This window comes from Ammospiza caudacuta, chromosome 1, assembly GCF_027887145.1.
Source record: "Ammospiza caudacuta isolate bAmmCau1 chromosome 1, bAmmCau1.pri, whole genome shotgun sequence".
Taxonomy (NCBI): Eukaryota; Metazoa; Chordata; class Aves; order Passeriformes; family Passerellidae; genus Ammospiza; species Ammospiza caudacuta.
The window spans coordinates 11,227,995-11,249,393 of NC_080593.1; the positions used below are offsets into that span (position 1 = coordinate 11,227,995).

Genomic DNA, 21,399 nt, shown 5'->3' on the forward strand with positions numbered 1-21,399 from the left:
TCAAATGGCAAAGTTAAATTGTTAGCAGGTCAACCAAATCATAAGAATTCAGAAAAGTGGAATGCTAACTTAATATAAATTAATTATGATCATAGTTCTCCACAACCTGTTCTCTCTTGATAAGCTGAATGTAGAATTACACATTCTGCATTCATTACCAAGGCCTACAAAGAGCAGAAAACATCTCACATTGAATAAAAATGTCTTTTAACTTTCTCAGGAAAAGATCAGGAATTTGTTACTCAAGCAGATTAGGTAAGTACCTTGAAGTATAATGATTTTTCACTAAAATGCTCCATCACTTGCCCTCCCTTACATTTGTAAGCATTTGACTTCCTGCCTGACTCCCAGCTTTGGTGCAACCTTTTACTTTTCCAGGGCAGAAAATATCACCAGAATTTGAATAAATCTGAACACCCCCTTCTATAGTTAAACAGAACTACACAGTAGGTGCCTGCACACACACTTCACTTCTGTGGCCACCAAAGCAGCAGCAGAGCACAGAGGACTCAAGCTGAATGCCTGGTGGCATCAACCCTTCTGTCCTGCTCCAGGAAACCAGAGGAGCAGAGAGCAGAACTCCAGTTCTCAGTGGAACTCAACAGCTGAGATCCACATCACTCTGCTGCTGCTGTTACAAAGCATCACCAATAAAAAAAAAAACCCCAAAACAACCCAAAACCAAAAAAGGAAAGTAAAGGCTACAGTAACATATCTGCAGGACCTTCACAACAGAAACCCCAGCAGTTGAACATTGTCTGTACCGAATTAAAGAGTGAAAGGACAGGCCAGTGCAAGTCACTGCCTCTCCTGCACTGAAATAATCAGAAAACTCATTAAGCCTAAATACAGGGCAAGCAATGCTTTAAAGGAGCTACTGAATGACAAGCTTAGAGTGGGACCCCACACTCTGCACAGCACTTCCTATCTGCCTCTGCTTCCAGGCTACATTTGGAATAAAAGTCTAACCATAGAGGCAAACTAATTCTTCATATAATCTTCTAAACCCAGCCAGCCTAAATAATGACTAAGTAAATAAACCCCCTTATATTTATGCCTAACATGGGTTAAGAGAAACTGCAGGATGTGATGGAAGCTCCTTCCTTCAGCAGGACTTTTTTTCTTTAATTAATATATTTTAATAATCTCATCAGAGCATAGGCATCATATATTACACTAATGCACTATTCACATTGACTTTTTGTAACATTCCCATCCACCTACAAGGCAACACCTATGCTTGCTGTGTCCAGTCCAGTAGGATTCACATCTGCAAACATAACAGCTGAAGCAATACAAAGAAAAGTCTTGGTATTTTTACTAATATGCATAAATTTAACTGCTAAAAAGGTTTACTTTCTACAGAAATATTAATTCTAGATCTTTTAGGGTGGTCTTTGATAGGCTAATTGGATTTTCTCTGAAAGCCAAAGCTTTTCAATAACTTGAGGTCTTTATGCCAACCAATTAGCTGGGAGACTGTTCCAGGCTTTTAATGTAATACCAATATTTAATATCAAATACTGCTCACTGATCCAGAAATTGTCATTTCAGGCAAATGTTAAATTATGGGGGAAAAAAGTGACTGAAAGCATCACAAAAGTATGTTTCTAAATTTTAGCACCATCAAATACAAAACCTCACCTAAAGCAACCACCATCCATGTTGCTTGCTTTCACTAATATGACACGAGTCAAAAACTGCACAACACTTCTATACATACAGAAAGCAGAAGAGCAATTGATTAGAAAAAATAAATTGAATTGGTGAGAAAATTCAAGCTTGCCCTGGAGTAGACAGAGCAGGAGCAAATACCTGTTAGCACTAATGACTGGGTTTCCCAAAAACTTGCTCATTCCTGTACTATTTTTAAATAGTCATTTACAGAACACTACATGGTAGCTTAAACTTTTGAACTCTTAAAATAGGCCTGTATTGCTCCTTCCCATAGCCAACCAAGACTTCATGAGGAGATTAACAAGGCTATCAGAAAATAGATCTACAATCTATTTCATTCAAACTATTCTCTAATTTGACAGATATCTTATCTCCAGCAGGTGAGTTTACTCTGGCACTCTGGACACCAAGTCTGTCTCATCCTACCATACCTTCTCTGAATTCATGCACATATGAGGAATTATTATGCAAAGATAATATCTTGCATAATAATGTATTTTCTTTGTTTTCCTTCCTTCTCCACATAACTGGCTTGCTCTCCCTTAACCAATGAGGTGAGGGTGTTTTTTTGATGTTTGCTTTTCTCTAAAGTAGCTATTGAAGGGAAGTGTAAGAATAATTTTCCTATTCCCGTGCTGAAAGAAGCAACAATTAAGCATGCTAAGAACTCACACAGAGAAGTCAAGTTTAGGAGACTGTTGCACTTTCACTGTGAGAAACAGTTTCAGTCTAAGACAAACTGACTCCTGACTTTGAAACTAAAAAGATTCTGAACTTTGTTGGATAACATACTCACCAGCACCTCAGCACGTCAGGCTCACTGTGAGTGGACCTGTCATTTCATAAATTCTGTTTGTTTAACAAAACAACTGCCAGTTCTAAAGTATTTTACTAGTTGCTTCAAGTTTTTAAAGCTAAGAGGCAACAACTGATGGTCTTTTCCCAGTTCTTCAAAGAAACACTAAATCTTCAAATGCTGTAACACATGCTGAGCTTCCAGGAGGTTTAGCACTTGCTTAGAGGGAACAAGTTACATGTTGTGCATGAAGAGGGTGAGTTTGGCAATGCTGGGAACAACGAACTTCCTTGTTTCAATTACTGAATGTTCCTCCTCACCATTTACCAATACCAGCTCTAAGTTTTCCGCATTCTTCACTACGCTGCTGGCCAGAGAGTGGCTGGAGCACTCACAGCCTGCCTGTGACTCCAGGCAGGACACTTGGCACAGGTGAAGGAAACAACTAACCCAGCTTTGCTGGGCAGGATTTTATGAACAACATCTTCCTCAGAAAAATTCCAAAGTTGGCAGAAGCAGATGCAGCATTTTATGATGAAAGACAAGACTAAAAACACCACTTGAAGCTACAGGGTTAATATTCAGTGCAGTTCCAAGGGTGAGGTTAGAAGGCTGACCTTCTTTAACAGACCTTAATAGTCTTATCTTAGAATATTGCTATTACTTGGATTCCACGTTTCAAGCCTGCAATCAGTGTTGCACTTAAGCAAGAGGAGGTCAAAAGCTGCATATGGAATTTCCAGGACTCTTAATATTTTTAGTACTTTGAATTATTATTTAAGACACATACACAGCTTCAAAGCCAATTTGCCAAGTTCTTTATCATGGCATTCTGGGACCATACAATAAACTCCTAACTCAGGGAAGCAGAAATCTAACACCACAGATCTCAAATTCAAATGCACACAGAACTAGAATTCTGGAAAAGATTTGATGCAAACCAAAGGGACAACCTTACAATCCTCCTGGAATATATCTTCCCTTACAACAGGCCTGAGAAAACTAGGAGAGAAGAGGATCTATACCTACAGAAAGACCAAGTGAGAGGTATATATAACCACATATGATGTTGATAATGCCAGTGATAAGCAAAAAGGTACAGTGACAATTTTTGTCCCAACACCAATGCATACAGCAATCACTGACAATGCAAAGACTATTTCAATAAACAGCCTGGGATTAACTCCCCTCAATCTCTGGGGTTTCGTTTTGTTTTTTTTTTCTGATGACTTGAAAAGCAGTCATTGACCTAGAATGTTAGTTTAAGTTTCGAAACATCTTAAGGTCCAAATCTAAACTGAAATTTAACTACTTACAGAAGAAGCATGATTGAATTTTAAGGCTGTGTAAAAGAAAAGGAAACTAACGCTTTTTGCCAAAGATTATTTCATTAACCTCTTCACCAAAAATAGAATTTAACTCCAATAATCCAGTCATTTTAGCATTACTTCCTCTTTTAAAAAAGGCTACCATCCTCCATTGCAAGCTTCACCGAAACCAGAAGCAGCTCTTGCTAGTTTTAAATCACTGTTTTAAATAGTATGAAAGACTATTGGGTGCACATTTGTTCACAGTTAGAGTACCCCACTTTCCTAGAGTATCACTGTAATCAAAACTACTGGTAATTCAGGTTTTGACTCACAGTTAAAGGATGGACTGCCAATATTTTAGCTTGGATTTAATGACAATAATTTTTCCTTGCAAGTCAAAATAACTGGGCACAGACCCTTCTAAAAATTTCACTTATTCCTTGAATCCAGTTAGAATACACAGTGTCAACTAAGAAAATTATAATCATAAAATATAGACTATAAACTAAGCTGTAACATATTTTCATTAAAAAGAGTCCCTTCCCTTCTTGATAGCATAAGTTTTTGACATTTATTATGAAGAACTGGACAAGAAGCTTTAAATTTGAGCAGGGACACAAAGCCAAGATCCTGGAGAGATGCCAATGTAGACAATGATATTCTGACCAAATTGTTTGCCTTGCTGCTTTAAGCAGCAACATGGTGACCATTTTCTGTCCCTATCTGTTGGGCAGCAACAACATTGAATGGGAATGAAACTCTGAGATAAGACTGCAAATTCTGCACACACAGGTAGCTCAGCACTTAAAGTAACCATGCCCCAGTACATTCTTCACTTCTGCTCTACTTTTAATTCCTAGAACAAAAACCAGAAACCAGGAGGATACATCAAACATTTGAGCATAAACCTCAGCACTGGGGTATGGAAAAGCAAGCTACTTTGGACATTGGCCTGTTGATTCATCAGTTCCTTGTTTGAACAACAGTCAGAGTCAGACTCTGTTGTGGGGCAACCTGTGACAGCATCACAACCTGTGAAAATACGCATATGGATACCAACAGTGACCGAAAACAAAACCATAAAGCTGCCAAGAGACATCACCGTAAAGCTTTCAAACCTTTCATTAAGTTTCTGCTGAATGAGATTTATGATTTTTTTTCTCAACATAGTTACTATTTAACTAATATTTTGTTTCTTGGGTTTCCCTGTTGGATCACTGGCATCCTGTGACTATAAAATACTTTACTTAAAACAGACTGCAGAACATTAGATGGGCTGAGAAACACTGATAAACACTTTTAACAGAGTAACAGAAATCTATAGTGTTTTAAGCAAGTTTGCAATTCCACTAACAAGACAGATGGAAGTCTGCCTTATGAATAGTACCAATAAAGTATTCACCATTGTTGCTCACTTCCAGAAGTCGGGAGGGAAGGGCCAATTTAGAGAGAATTAACCCATACAAAAGGAAAATATTGTTTAGATACTTGCTCAAAAAACCACAAGAAATCTAAAAGCCAAATAAGGTGATACAGTATTTAGCCTTCCAAAAAGCCCAGCATAAGCTTTAGATAAAATAACTGTATGTCCTTCACACTGAAAACTCAGTGCATTCCTGAACATATCCCATGTGAAATTGTGATAGCATCTGAAGGTGTAATTTCCAAAGTCTGTGTTGCCAGTGTTTCCTGTTTTCAATAATGAAAGTGATACTGGCATTTTAGAAAAGAATCCCTAAGAGATAAAGCAATTGTGTCCAATTCATCACAGGCTACCACAGCAGACAGATGTCTGTACATTTCTATAGGCATCTATATTTCTATCTATATGTGCAACAGTCCAGAACTCAAAGCTGGGTATACCTGCCACTACCTTAGAGACACCTACACTGAACTTGATATATCTGAACTCTACAGGGCCACAGAGGCAATCCAGAATAAACCTTTACTGTAGGATATGCTCTCTGGAACACCAGCTCCTTACATGCCAACAGCCTTATGAGAATAACAACAGAGCTGCTGGAAGTGCAGAGGTGGCAATCCATTCAGCTTATGAACAACTGATTCCTTTTGTATTACATCATTCAACTACCCATTAAGGAGCTGGACTGACAGGATCCAGAACATGCATAGCCCAGCCCTCTCTGGTAAACGAGAGCGTTGGAAAAGATTAAGACTCAAAGAAATTGGTGATTCATCAGGGTGTCAAAGCAGCGCTTCCCCAATTCCCAGCAATGTTCTAGGCCAAGCAGCTAGCCACATATTAGTAACCTCTGTCAGACTTCCAATTTTGGAGTTAATTGCTGTTCCTGAAACACATACCCAGACACAAAATACCTGCAGCAGCACACATCACAGAATGAACACTGCCATGGCTATCCTAAGCACACATTTATGCTGTATTACAGTCACACCTAATTTGAGCACTCCAAAGTGCCTTTGTTGTCTGTGGGTACTGCTCCTAGCACCTGCTTCTGAATGGGGGGCACCCTCCCTTAGCAAGGGGATGGAACAGCTACACACACACAGATGTCATAGACCAGTGATTTCATAAATCCTTGCCTCCATCACATCACCAAAATTTAAGTACCACCAGCTGGGAAGCAATAAACAGAAACTGTTTTTATCTTGTAATACTTTTATGGAACTTAAGAAGATGAATGGGTGGAACAGAAATTGACTTCTGGTCTGTTTCTAACAAGTGCCTCAAACTTGTTGGTTGTAGACACATTTTTATCATTAGAGAGTCAAAGTCATTATATGCTTAAAGAGAAAAGAAACAGGTTGTTCAAATAGCAATGGGGCTTCTTCAATTATCTGGTATTTATGGCACAAAAAGGTTTTTTGACCAGGTGAAATATCACTCAGTTTTATATTCAGTGAAGTTGCTTTAGAATGCTATTTTTGTGTTTAACTATTATGACACACTAGCTTGCCTTGAGTTTAGCACAGAGGAGTTAATGCACAGGAAAAGAAAACAGAGCTTTCCCAAAGCATTAGCTTGAAAATGCAAATACAGTTAGAACTGGTGCCTTTGACAAAGCACATTATCAGCTCAGGGGAAGGGGTTGTGTGTGTGTCTTCTCTTTTTTAAGGGATTACAAACTTTGAAATAGTGCTAGTTTTAAGTTTTACATCACTTTCCCCATTCTAATTCAATTAGTGGCTTCTGTGGTGAAATCCACCTGTCTAGATCTTGCATATGGACTAAAATCAGAGTACTAATTTCAGCACGTGCATGCCTTGTTTTCAGAACAACATTGCTCAAACACCTCTCCAGGGCCTTTACTACAAGAGTAGCTTTTATTGTCATCTTCTACACAGCTCTCCACACATAGCTCATTGCCTATTTCATAACTGCAGGGAGAGGGTTAATTTTCTTCCTTACAACGTCCTGTTTTGTAACATCCTGTCCTTCCTACTCATACCTGTGTGCCCATTCTAAATGCAAACGCACAAGACTTCCAATACACCTGGTGGCTGAGTATCACTGATTACATGCAGGAAAAAAAATGCAGCCTGAGATTATTTTCTACAGCTTTGTCTAAGACTTAGACAGACCTGTTGTCCAAAATGTCATTTTGCTAGTAAATGCTTAGAGGAACAGAGAACTTTGCAAACCACATTTATTACGCCTTATGGCGCATAAGTTTTGCACACATGTGCGTACATGAACACACACACAAATCAGACTCTGAAAACTTAATCTCCAGACTCCAGAATACATTTCTTTTCTTGCTTCATCTCTTTCTGCCAGCAACAGCCCTCCTGACACTGCATTTGTGAGCTCCCTCCACAGCCACCTTCGCACCTCCAAGGCAAGAGTGTTCTTCTTCAGGATCGATAAGGCTGCGGCCTTTGCAAAACCTGCTCCTTGCAGCACAGGCACGAGAAAAGTCAAGTCAAGTGCTTTACATTCTCATTTGTGTGCCTTACCTGTTAATTTACGAGAATGTGATGCCTGATGAATATATATAGACACCATGGAATTAAACATTAATAGCGCTGAAGGTCCTAAAAGCCACCTAGTTTGAAAAAAATCAAACCAATGGAATACATCTACAGCTAATTACTTTGTTTTTTGTAACTCCTTTTTTGCTACCTTTAAGCTGTCACTTTAGATTTGTCATGCACTATGGCCGCAAACATGCCTTTTCCGTGTCTAGCATGTGCATTCTGTGAGGTAATGTAATAAATATTTAACAAAGAGTTTATATTACCATGCCAATTAAGCTCTCAACTGATTTAAAGCCAAAGCCGCTGCGAGATATGAGACTTAATAAGGGACGCAGCAACAGATCGGTACAGAACATGTAGATGAGACAAACCTGCCTCTATTGACTTTGCATTTCAGCAAATAAACCAAGGATTTAACTTCATTCTAATAGAAATAAAGCACCACCATCAGAAACTGCCTACATGGTATCTGTAGGTCTCAAAGAAACAAAAACCCCCAAGCTCTCATAACTGCCTCCAGTTCCAGATCTTCTGTTTTGCTCTGTAATGAAACATTTAAGATACAGCCCCATAACTAAGCACTATAGACAATAAATACATATCAGCCATTTGTACTTTCTCTGTGTATATTGGCACTACAGCCAGCCATAAAAAGCAACCAAGGCAGCACATGCTTGTGTGTGCTTACACCTTTAGTCCTTCACAGTGTTTCTGTATAAATGGGTAAAAAACACCTGGAAAAAATGACAAGGTAAACAGTTCAATGTAACCCAGAACATTGTGTGCGCTTAAGGACCTGATTGCATGCAATTGTTTATTAAGGAACATCCAAGAGATCAAACGCTTTCAATTTTCTGCTTGTAAATTCAATGTTTGTAATTCATTTAGGAAAACTTTCACCTCCATTCGAATAAAGATTATTTTCCCCCAAAATGTGAGACCAATTAAACACAGACGTAATTGTGGCTTCTGTATAGAGAATACCCACATGAATGACAACACAGCTAGAAGCATAAAATTTTCTGTAGACATTATACAAAAAATATACACTGCTTTTTGCATGTGTATTATCAGGCCTCAGCCTAGTTTTGACCTCCCTTTCACTTCCCACAAAAGAAATTAAAAATATAAAAATATCAATGTTGTTCTAATAGCTAGAGTGAGTAAGCTGATTAGCTTTATATCTTGAGAACTGACTTGAAGAAATGCTTACAAATCAGCAGGGAGAAGTGAAAGTTCAACTGATAAAAAGTTACCAGACCAGAATCAAAACCCAAGAGTTGTGAAATACCAGCAAGTTGAAAAAAACATACAACACGCTTTGACCTTTGAGAATTTATCCAATCTGTAAAAAACAGCTAAGTCTGACACGAAACTTCAACTACAAGACAGACCTTCCAACAGCAATCCTTGAGGCAGTACTAGAGAAAGATTCCTTCTCCAATTTTCCTAAGGATTCAGAGGCCAACAAAACTAGGCCAGAGACAAGAGGCAGAATCGGAAGCCAGAATTCCCATGGTTTTACCCCAAGAGTGACTCAAGTTTAAACAGTGGTTTTGAAACCAGCTCTCTCTCTGTGTGGCCACAGGCAAGTCTTAACCACTTTGCCTCAATTCGCTTACCTGCAGAATAAAAATAATTACACTTATCTGCCACACAGGAATCTCACACAACAAACACTGTTTGCCAAGTGCACATCTGTTTAAACTGCGGACAAAGCTACGTAGTAATTTCGAGCACCTGGACAAACCGAAACCGAGAGTGAAAACAACTCCGAAGGCCCAACAACAACGAAATCCCGGGGGCAGCGCAGGGGCCGAGCGCTCCCGCCGGCAATTCACCTGCTCGGGGCACGGCTGCCGTGGAGAGTCAGCGCCGTGCCCGGAGCCCCGGGCCAGGGCCCGGCACCGCCCGCTGCTCCGGAGGGGCCCGGCCGCCCATCCGGCCCGGCTCCAGGCGGGGCCCCCCGGCGCTCGCCCCGCTCCCGCTCGGCCCGCGGCACACGCGGCTCTCTCGCAAGGCCCCGGCGGCGCGGGGGCAAAGCTCACCCGCTGTGCCCGGGGCGGCGAGGCCGCAGTGCGGGAGCGGCCCCGGCGGCTCGCCCGCCCTACCCCCGCCGGCACCGCGGCCCCGAGCCGGGATCCTCCTCCTCCTCCTCCCTCCCGTCTCTCCCCCGGGAACCGCCTCGGGTGGGAAGATGGCGGCTCCGGCCGCCTCCCCGGTGCGAGGGGGCGACGGAGCGGGGGGTGTCGCTCCCCCTTCGGCCCCGCCATCCCCCCGCACCGGGAGACGCGGCTGCGGAACGGCCCCGGCGGGCGCCGCCGCCCGGAGGGCGCGGGCCGGGCGGCCCCTCGCACTCACCTGTCACCAACAGCCGCCGCCGCCCTCGGGCCGGGGCTCGGCGCGGGGGACGCGGGCGGGCACGGGGGGGGCTCCGCCGGCGCGGGGCCTTTCGCTCCTGTCGGGTTCCCGCGGGCGCCGGGGCCTCTCGCCGCGCCGCCGCCGCCGCCGGGGCCTCGCCGCCGGATGCCGTGAGGAGGAGAGCGGAGCGCGAGGCGGGGCCGAGGGGGCGCGGGCGGCGGCAGCGCCGGGGGCGGGCGGGGCGGGGGGGGGCGCGGGGGGGCGGCGGCGGCTCCGGGCCCGAAACGTCTCCGAGCCGAGACTCAACCACCCGCTCGCATGAGAGACCCGCTTCCGGCTCCCGGCGGAAGTCCCGCCCCCGCCGGCGGAAGGGATTGGCCGGCGCCGCTCGGCCGGGCGCCGCCGCGCGCGGATTGGCGGAGCGGCGAAGGGGGGAGGGGGCCCCGGCGCGCGCGCGGCGTGTGACGCGCGGAGCGGCGCGTGAGGCACCTGACGTCACCCGCCGCGGAGGGGCGCGCGGGGGCGGGGCCGGCGCCGCCCGCCCTCCCGCTCCCTCCGCCGGAGGCGTTTTGTCCCTTCGCAGGCGCCGTAGCCCGGCCGGGAAGTGGCGGGAAAAGAGCCGGGAAAGGAAGGGAAGGGAAGGGAAGGGAAGGGAAGGGAAGGGAAGGGAAGGGAAGGGAAGGGAAGGGAAGGGAAGGGAAGGGAAGGGAAGGGAAGGGAAGGGAAGGGAAGGGAAGGGAAGGGAAGGGAAGGGAAGGGAAGGGAAGGGAAGGGAAGGGAAGGGGAAGGGGAAGGGGAAGGGGAAGGGAAAGGAACGGGAGGGCGAAGGGAGGGGAGGGAGGGAATGGAAGGGAGGGAAGGGCGGGTCACGGGTGATGTCGCGGAAACGGCTCCTCCTGTCCCGCTGTCTCCGCCTGTGTCTCCGGCAGTGTCCAGCCGGCCCCGGGCGGTGTCTCAGGCCCGAGGCCGCGGGGCCTCGGCGAGGGCTGCGGGTGTGGAGCACGCCCAGGTCCGTGCTGCGGTGACACCGGGCACGTTGTCGCCTTCTGGAGCCCTGCCATGGCAGCACGGGAGGGGCCAGAGCCTGTCCGGAGTTACCGCAGAGTGTCCCAGCTCCTGCTGTAGCTGCAACTGTGTCAGTGAGCAGCTGTGGCTCAAAGGGAAGTGATAAATAGGAGAATTTTAGGAGAAGCGTATTTAATGACAGAGCCTTGTGTTTCACGTGGGTTGTGAAAGCCTGGAGAGTCTTGTCTCATAGAATCACAGAATGGTTTGGCTTGGAAGGCACCTCAAAGATCATCGAGTTCCAGCCCCCTGCCATGGGCAGGGCCACCTTCCCCTGGTCCGGATTGCTCCGAATCCCATTCAGCCTGGCCTGATGGAGCATCCACAGCTTCCCTAGGAAATGTGTTCCAGTGTGTGAAAAACGCCAATCGCTTGTTTTTAAAGTTTAATAGTAATAAAATGGTTATAAGAATAGTAATGCAATTAGAGTAATAATAATTTGGACAATTTGAATCAGGACAATATGAGACAATAGAGACAAAGAGTTACGGATGTCCGGGTACCTTTTCCTGGGCCGCAAAAGCCCGAGAAAGGACCCACGTTAACAGAGGATTAACCCTTAAAAGCAACAGCCTGTTGCATATTCATGCACCTCATACATGATGCATAAATTCCATTCAAATACAGGATTCTGCCTGGTCATCGTCAACTTCTTCGTCTGAATCCTGACAGCACCTTCGAGGGGGGAAGAAGTTTGTTTCTTCTGATAAGAGAGCAATAAATTCTCTTTCTCTGAAAGATTCAGGTGTCCTGTGGCTGCTATCTCGCTGCGAGTCCTTTCCTTAAAAAAAGTAACTAACCTACACAGCATCGTTTCTATTTTAACATTTTTTTATAACCCAGAACTATATTTAACACACTACTTAAGAGAATTAATACAGCATTGCTTTCTAACACAACACATATAATATTCATTTTAATATTTGCAAAAAGCCAATCATTAAACACGCATTTTTCACGCAGTGCCTCACCAGCCTCCCATTAGTCATTGCATGGAGGAAGAGGAGGCAGAGGAAGCAAAGGGCTGAGGAACAATCCTGGGAAGACAAGGGCTGCAGCAGGATTGTTTTGTAAAGCAGGATCCACACATTGCTTCCCTCCAACAGCGAGTTCCAGTCCCCACAGGATGGCTGCTCTCTGCCACTGCCAAGGCTTGACAAGCAGAGACACTGCTGGGAAGTACAAATGCATTTTGGTTTTAGTGCTTGCTTCCTCCTGGGCTGGAGAGTGCCAGGCTGGACTGAACATTGTGCATGGGAAGAAAATGGAATGCAGACAGAGGCGGGCACAGGACATTCTGGTTGGATCACGAGGGACTTTTGCTGGTCTCTGTAGGACTTTTCCCAACTTCTCAGCCTCAAGATCTCTCACTCTTCCCAAGCTGGGGAATAGAGTAAATCTTCAGTTATATAAAACTGCTGTGAGCCCCACAAGATTCAAAACTTCTTTTGCTTGATGAAGGAACAAACAAGTCTTGTCAAACAGTGCTAGTTATTTAGTCCAGATTATCATCTATTTTTAACTGCAGTTAATTAGGCAAAAGGAAAACCTGGGGTTTCCTCTTGAGATTTAGGTGGGGAAAAAAAAGTCTAGAAAGGATCTTCCAGGGCTGCTCCCAGTCCTCTGTCTTCTACTTCATGTGTGGCAAAACTACATCCCTTTACAAACATTGTCAATAGTTATCTGTACCATGCATTGCTGCCTATCTGCATCTCAGAAATTAATCCAGATAGGATAATCCAGTTTTTAATCCTTACTGATAAGATTCGTATGCTTGCCTTCCAGGTATCTGCCAGAAATTCCCATAGAGACAATACAGCAATTAGAAGACCTATTTTAAGGACAGCCAACAGCCTTTTGGTTTTTGTGATAGTTTTAACGTTCTTGATGTCACTGTATTGCTAAAAATCCCTTGTTAGTAGGGGCAATAAAGAACATCCCAGTGCAAGGAATGAACTCAGCCCCCCTGGACACAGAGCTTTGCTGTTCATTGAGGGAAGTGCATCTCAGTGCTCACTCTTGGGCAAACAAGGGGATGTTTTCCATAGTCAGTTGGTTCACTTTTGCAGAATTGTCATGAGAAAAAGCCCTGAGCAGAGAGAGATGGACAGCAAGGAGCTGGATTAGGAAAAGGAATAAGCCAGCTCTGAGAGTGGGTGTTCAGAAGGACAGACAGCACCTCAAGCAGTGCTGGGAGTGTCACTGATCCACAAGGTGGTCACCACATAGCCACCACCATAAATAATTGATTGCTTAAAAGTCTTCCGAATGTTTTATAAAAATTTATTTTATAAAGGAGTTCGATATAATTTTGCTCTTTAATGCCAGACCATTTTTCAGCAGACTGCAGTACCTGTCAAGAAAAAAAAAAAAAAAAAAAAGTCTGATTTTAAACTCTCAAACATGATAAGCTCCATTATATCCTTGTTCTTGAGGGACCTCAAAATTCTTTACCCCTTTAGACATGCAGTCTTCACATCTTCCAAAGCTGGATTCCCATGCAACACTTGGAGAAACACTTTTTCTGGAAAATTATGGGAGTTTTCTACCTGCCTGGGCCCCTTCTCATTCTCACTGTGGGGGATGTAGAACTTAATCTCTAAAAATGCTTCTGCTTTTTAATGGCACACTGCTGAGATCAAAGAGGTTTGATGTTTCCCTTGGTAGCTGAGGAGTGTGTGCCCAGATGGGAGTGAAATACTACAGATTTCATGGGTGCTCTGTGTAATAGTAGAAACTACTCCTGTTTCTTCTACCTCTCATGCTCAGCAGTCAGGAGAGAGAGTGCACCTCTGAAGGAGCAATGTCCATGAGTGATTGGACCCTTAGTCTACAAAAATCAAGCAAGATTAGACTAACTAATTGTTTTTTCCTTGATCTGTAAGTAGGACCATGTAAGTTATTTCTCAGTGTATTAGTGATATATTCTTAAAATTACATTTTGGTCTAGAGGCGTCTCAGGGGGAGCCTCATTGCTGTCCAAAACCCCCTGACAGGAGGTTGTAGCCAGGTCAGGGGCAGTCTCTTCTGTCAAAACTCAGTGAAAGGATGAGAGGGAATGGCCTTTAGTTGTGCCAGGGGAAGTTCAGCTTAGATATTAAAAACAAATGTTCACTGGAAGAGTGGTCAGGCACTGGGATGAGCTGTCCAGAGAGACAGTGGAGATTTTGGAAGTGTTCAAGAGGTGGATGTGGCACTTGGGTACGTGGTTTAGGGATGGTTGTGGAAGTGCTGAGTTGATGGCTGGTCTAGATGATCTTGAAGGCCTCTTCCAACCTCTTTCATTCTGTGATTCTGTAAGTTTTTAAATTAGGATTCATAGTTCACAGGGGGAAAGAAAAAAGATCTTTGGTATGCTTAAGAGGATAACTCTGTACAAAGAGGAACTGCAAATAATGCTGTGTTCCTGGAAGCTAAACCTAGAACTGAACAGTCAGAAAATCAAACCTTCAAAAGTCACTGGATGTACTGAAACACTTGGGCTTTACAGTCTTTATGATTTCCTCTCAATATAATAAAAAGGATAATATTTCCTTCATCACAAGGGCATAGAGGATTAATTCATTGGAGTTTCTGAGGCACTTGGGTGGTATGATAAAAACTTTCACTAGCACAGAACTAGATTTCTGCTTTTTAAGGAATTTCCTGGTTTGGACTACCTTTTTTTTTTTAATTGTTTGTTTATTTGTGTTTTTGTTGAAACACACTCTCATAAAATATTTTACCCTTCAGATCTATGGGATAAAGCTTCATGAATCACTAGTATTTAGGAACTGCTGACCTAGAACATTTGCCAAAAGTCACAGACCACTTAGTACTCTGCAATTTTGTGACATCTTATGAGTCAAGTAATATTTTACAATTCCTGAATCTATTAACCACCTTTGCAGGAAGAGAGGTATTTTGAAACCTAAGATACTAAATGATGGTACACAATGGGCTATTCCTGTCATAAAACTTTAATAGAGTCCTGTAACCAGTCTCTATTGCATGGATTTGATGAGTGACATTTTAAGTATATATTATTTCCGTGTCAGTATCTTTCATAAGCCACAAGTAAATATATGATTGTACCAAAGACAGTCCTTGTTCCAAGTAGAACCATCTCAACAGTCAACATGGAGGACATGAGAAGCTAAATAATCCTTCCAAAGGGAGAGGAAACTAAAAGAGATTAGGTGACCTGATGAAAGATTATACAAGATGGGCACATCTAAGTTTCAGCTCCAAGTGGTATCCTGTAGTTTAGTGAAATGTTCAGGCTTCCTTTGTAGCTAAGTGAAAATAAATTATCAGGCGAACTGATGAAAGACCATTATTGATCAGATAGATTTATGATCCCTGTTACCCCATGCATCTCTAACTGAAGGAATGATCAAGTTCAGATGAGGTAGACAGAGATATGTTCCAGTATAACTTTTCTTGTTTAATGGCATGCTCTTCACTTTCCCAACTAAGTGCAGATGTGTAACGCAGAGTATTCAGTCTCGATAAAAGCAGGTGATAACAGAGATCTGGTTCTGTTCTAGTTGAACAATCATTTGTAACACTGTTGTGAGCTACCAAGAGACAATTCCTTAATTACATGCAGTGCCAAGATGCAGCTGGGCTGCAGTGGGATCCTGGTGCCCAGGCAGCAGCACTGAGTGCCACACATGGTTGGCCACATGAACACGTGCACTTTGTGTCTTTCTTGGATCTTAGATATCCAGCCTTCTAAAGTGCTGCTGTAGAACCAGTTCAAACAGCCCCACTCTCAGCAGATTTTCCCTCTGGCCTTACCCCTGCAGCAGGTGAGTCTGAATTCTTTAAGCACAGAGAGCACTTTAAAATCAGGCTGTTGGGTGGGTGCAAGCCATTGTTAAACCTGGGGTTTCATGAACACCCTGTAAAAATTGTCTAAGCTGTAGATGGTTCCATAAATACTAAAACTTGTTTACAGCAGCTGATTGCAAACTTTCAGGAGGTGGTAACAGTGATAATTACTGATAATTGAGCATAATCACAAATCTGAAAGTTGCCGTTCTGTTTCATGGACCGTGCACTACCATAAAACTGGCACAGGCCTTACTCTGTCTATAGATAGCAGGTTTGTAGCAGAGGCAGGACTTGAAACAAGATCTTGCAAATTCTTGGTTTGAGCAATATTCTGTCTTTGATTTAGTTATTGTTAATCTGTGACATATTTATTTCTTTACCTTGGGTCCATTTTTAAAAGCTAATTAAACCTTAATGAAAAACTTTAAAATTTATACATTTTCTGGCTGAGTAAAAATTTTTAAGGGGTCCAGAATCTAATATTTTCTTAGCACTAAGGCTATTAGCAATTTTCTGCCTTTGTACCTATTTTCATCATTCTATCACTGCTGTTTCTGAACACTTCACAACAGTCTTTGAACATCATTATAGCTCCTGTGTGAAGTATAAGTGTATTTATCCCTATCAACAGATGGCAAACTAAAGCATGAAGGTGTTTGAGCTCTGTGTTGTAACAGGTCCCATATAAAAGTTGTATATGCCTTGAAAAATGATCATAATTTTGTATCTCTGTTCTCTTAAGCACTATACTAAGATTCTGTGGGATCATATATACATAAATTTTTATTCCCCAAACTTCCAATTTCAAACATGAGCATCTTTAATTGTATTTCCTGCTTGTGTTTTCAAAGATTTTAAGATGTTCTGTTTCCATATCTTGTCTGTGTGCATGTTTGGATGCAATTTTAATTCTCTCATTCTCAATTATGTTTCTCTGTGAGGAAAATTACATGAAATTGTCATGCCCCTAATGAATGAATTGCAAAGCTAAGAATATCAAATATTTCCAGTTATAGAAGGAATATATTGGATAAGGCATAGTAGTGAACTGGGATAAGGTAGTAACTTAAATGCTTAAGACTTGAAAAATAGGCTTGTAGCCTCTATAGAAAGATATTGGTGGCACCTTTGTTTCCAGTTTTCAGGAAAAATGTACTCCTTGCTTGAAATTCACATTTTGTTTGGCCATTAGTTAATTTGGCATCAGATAGACTGTTTAATATGACCCTCTCATCATAGCAGAATATTATGTACAAGAGGACCAAATAGAATTCAAGAAATGTCTCTTTTTTGAAGTTAATATTTGGGCCAAGTGAAATATTAATTACAAATAATTGCTTATAAAGCAACACTTTTCCCTAAATCTATTATCAATCATATCACTAAATATAATGGCATTAACATAGAACACAATACTAAATCACAGAACTCTCCTAAATTTTTAATTTACCTGGATAAATGTGGTTTTCCACTTTAACTCTGCATCAGATATCTCTCTGTGAAATGCTCTCCAAATTTCTTGTGCAGCCTGTACAGTCCAAGTGATGTTGCTTCAACTGGGAAGCCTGAGGTTGTCCTTCCTGTTTCACTATAAAATACATTCAACAGTGGGATGCCAAGGGCAGAAATTTATCCTGACACCACAAAAGAAAACTGCTGCAGGCTGCTATTTCATCTGTGTATTGGATACAAGACAGGTATCCAGTGGTAGAGAGTGGTATCCAATGGTGTATTGGATAAAAGACAGGTTATGTGGAGGGAAGGGGCTAAAGTTTCACATTTATAATAAAGAATTTGATGGAGACTGGTAAACAGATGAAATTTAATGCCATAAACCAGTGACTATTATTTATTTTAAAAATAGCTTGGACTACTGTAGTCTAGTTGTAGGGTCTGAGAGACGCTTTATGTCCAAATGCTGGATGGTCCTTTTTGCCAGGATTGCCTAAGGGCATAATTGCCATAATGTAACCCTTGCTGCTTTTTAGGGTCACTGTGGCTCAGGATAGAAAGGAGTCCATCCAAAACCCCTTGCAGTGATTCCCAGGTGCTCTCTAGTCTTTTGCGACCACCAGCAGCTGGTGTAGCTGGGAAAGGATGTCCCAGGCCATGCCAAGGACAGTGGAGCTGCAAATTGTCTCTGGTAGCAGCAGCACTTCTCGAGATGCACTGAAAGCGCTCAGTGCAGGCAAGGAGACCATGAATCCTCCTGCCAAGTACTGGCTGTACAGTCCCTGACGCTTCATTTCCCTGGCCCCCAAGATGATTGTTCCTGGCCTTGATTGTTCTTTTAACACAGCTTTGAGAACCGAGCTAACCTACTGCTTATAATGAAACACACCCAACAAAAGGGATCTTTTGAGAGTTTTACACCTTGTGGCTGGATTAGGAGGTTACACCTTTCTCAGTGATGCAAAAAGTACTTTTGCTAGAAGATGTGATTAGGGAGGATAGCAGAGAAGGTGGCAGGAAAGCTCTGGTTGTTGAATTCATCAGTAAGGACTGAAGGACTTCTTGGTTTGTTTCTTTTCACATGTCCTTTGGAATTATGGGCTTACTGCTTCTGAAGCTGCAGGGCTCAAGGTGATGATTAGATAAGTCAAAAAAGGTTGTTATTCTTCCCATGCTGCAATGTTTAAAGGATAATTCTCTCACAGATCTCCTCCACTCTGCTATATAAATGAAAAAACTAACAGCTTGTGCATTGCAAATAAGAATCACATGAAAATAGGGTCTGTAGTCACTGAGAATTGATAACATCCATTCCTGAAAATCTCAGATAATTCTTGAATACTTTAAAATAAATAATTTTATGATGAATTTTACCTATACTTGCACATGAATTCCAAGATAGATTTTTTGGGTGTATTTCAGAGATGCCCACTAGCCTCTGTCTGCTCTCTGATAAACTGACACCAAGTTCCCTGTAATTCTAAGGAAAGGAGCAAAAAGGGGACAGAGAAGAGCTGGTTGAGCTGCTTTAAGAAGAGCCCTGCCCTTGTCACCTGTGGCAGAGGGACAGAGTGGCCTTGGGTCTTGCCCTTGGCAAGCTGGGCTTGTAAACATTTGGGGATTGCTGTACATCACAGCTGCTGGGGGTTTATCTGTGCTAAAGAAACTCTGCTGTCCTGTCTCCAGTTATTTTATGCCCATAATTTACAGATACAGCGTAGCACGTACCCACCCTCGTCGGGTTTTTTGATCTATTTCTTGTGCTTTGCAAGAGCTGGCAGGCCCTCAGGGAACAAAGCAAGATTTCAAAAAGAAAAGACCATCAGGTGCTGATAGTCTGTAAAATCACTTCCGATTGTTCTTTGCACCTCTTCCCCTCAGTCAAAGAAGACAACTAGTCTTTGGAGGCCTGTAAAAAAATTACTCCATGCTGCTGAACCCTGGAAATTGTCAAGATGATCAATTCAATACAGCCCTATGAATCCCCTTCCCTCTGGCAGAGCTCTTTCCCATGGCATGAGGATTCATTTCTGGTTTGCAGCCAGCAGAAGGATTCCAGTGAGAGGGGCAGTTTTCACACCTGTTATTTTCTAGTGCTCAGAAGAATAATGCAGTTAGATCCTGTTTGAGAAGACACAGTGCTTTCTCCTCATTTCATGCTTCAAGTGGTGCTCTTGGCATCTCAAGCATATTCCACACCAGAGGGCCTTGATCCTCAGGATGTTTTCAGGGGAAGCATTTTCCTGTATAAATTACTGTTGCTCTCATGAAGATTTCTGATTGATCTATTTCCTCATCTACCACAAAGCTTCTGTGAAGGCTGCTGCTTGCTTCAAGACACAAAGAGAGCTCCTGCTGGAGCAGCTACCTCTGAGGAGGCAGGGGTTCAGAGTTTATTCCTGCTCTCTTCCCAGTGCTTCCTGGACTCACCTGTAATGCTGACATCCACACCAACTCTCTCCTCTTCCAAATTATGATGGTAACACCTAATTTCAGGCAGCTGGTTTGCTTGAAAACTTGCTATCTTTCTTCCAGTGAAATTTTCCCCTTCTTAGGATGCTGTGTGTCTTTGCCATCATATTGACGGGTCTTATCTTTAGTCCATACCTTACGTCTCCCTAAGTCTGTACACATGGCTCCAACCAGGCAGAAAGAATGTTTGCTGTTTAATTAGTACTTGTAGCTCCTACCCAATTGATGGAATCACCCTGTTGTTTTACATATCGAGAGTTCTATTATCATTATAGTGCAAGAATTCCATATCACCAGAGTTTCATATCACCTCAATGTTTCTCACAGACAGCTCCTCTAAGCACTGACTGTTCCTAGTCCTTGCAGTAGCCATCTGACTCCAGTTCTCACCAATCCACTCTTTTATAACACTCTTCTTATTGGCTACAGGTGTGGCCTGGTAACATCAGGCCTGCTCCTAATCTTTAGTAATTGGTTCAGCTGCAACTCTTTCGGGGATAAGATTACATTCTATACCACCTTCATTTACCCATACTGTATCCCCCTACATCACCCAGAAGGAGAAATGAAGGTTTTTAAGTCATCCACAGGTTGGGCAAGGTCAGGCACTTGGTGGTGATGGATTAAGTCTGGAGCTGAAGTTCCAGAGTACCCAGTGGTTGCTGCCCATGAAACAAGGACGAGATGAAAGCACAGCTGAGTGTACCAGACTGAGAGCTGTGGCCACCCCTGAGTGGATAATGTGGGCCAGATTTTGGGATTGGAATGGCCTGTAAAGGGAGTGGAGGGAACCCACATGAATGGTGCCTAGAGATGTCTCATTGTGACCTACTGACGCATATATTAGACATCTAAACTGAGCATTCTTACCTAAGTGTGGGGAAATCCCTGTGCATCTCAAGGTGCACATAAAAATTGTACCATTTATGCAGAGTTTTTTGTGCAATCTCAGTTCTGACTTCCCCTTGGGTGTAAGAGAGAAAATAGAAAGCTGTTTTAAAGGGAAAAGAAAAAAGCAGTTTGTACTATAGGAAGTCTGAATAGCAAGCTCCAGCTGACTGATTCACTAAGCTAAGTGCAACATGGAAAGTTCAGTGTCAGGGAAATAACAGAGCTTTCTCTCCTGATGGCAGGCAGTCATGGTTGTTGTTACTGGCATTGTCAGCTAACACAGGCTGTGGACACAAATTTAATAATCATGTGTAGGGAGATAGAATATAAGTAAATAAAGGTTGTATAGAAAGTAATCTTACCCCCTAAAGAGTTGCAGCTGGGTTAATTATTAAAGATTAGGAGCAGGCCTGATTTTAACAGGCCACAGCTGTAGCCAGTAAGAAGAGTGTTATAAAAGAGTGATTGGTTGGTTGAGGGAACTGGAGTCAGTTGGCTGCTATGGGGACAAGGAAGAGTCAGTGCCTGGAGGAGCTGCCTACAAGAAACATCAAGGAGGTACAAAACTCTTGTAATAAGGAGACAACAATATGGAACCTT

At 42.9% G+C, this 21,399-nt stretch overlaps 1 protein-coding gene across 2 annotated transcripts in view; it reads right to left on the reverse strand.

Annotated features, from left to right (window-relative positions):
- The window catches only part of LARP4B (La ribonucleoprotein 4B), a 55,657-nt gene extending 45,384 nt beyond the window's left edge, over positions 1-10,273 (reverse strand). For both annotated transcript variants that reach the window (XM_058808855.1, XM_058808847.1), the window contains exon 1: positions 10,102-10,273. The gene's annotated coding sequence lies outside the window, so the exon portion shown is untranslated. The remainder of the gene's footprint in view (positions 1-10,101) is intronic.
- Positions 10,274-21,399: the final 11,126 nt, after the last annotated feature.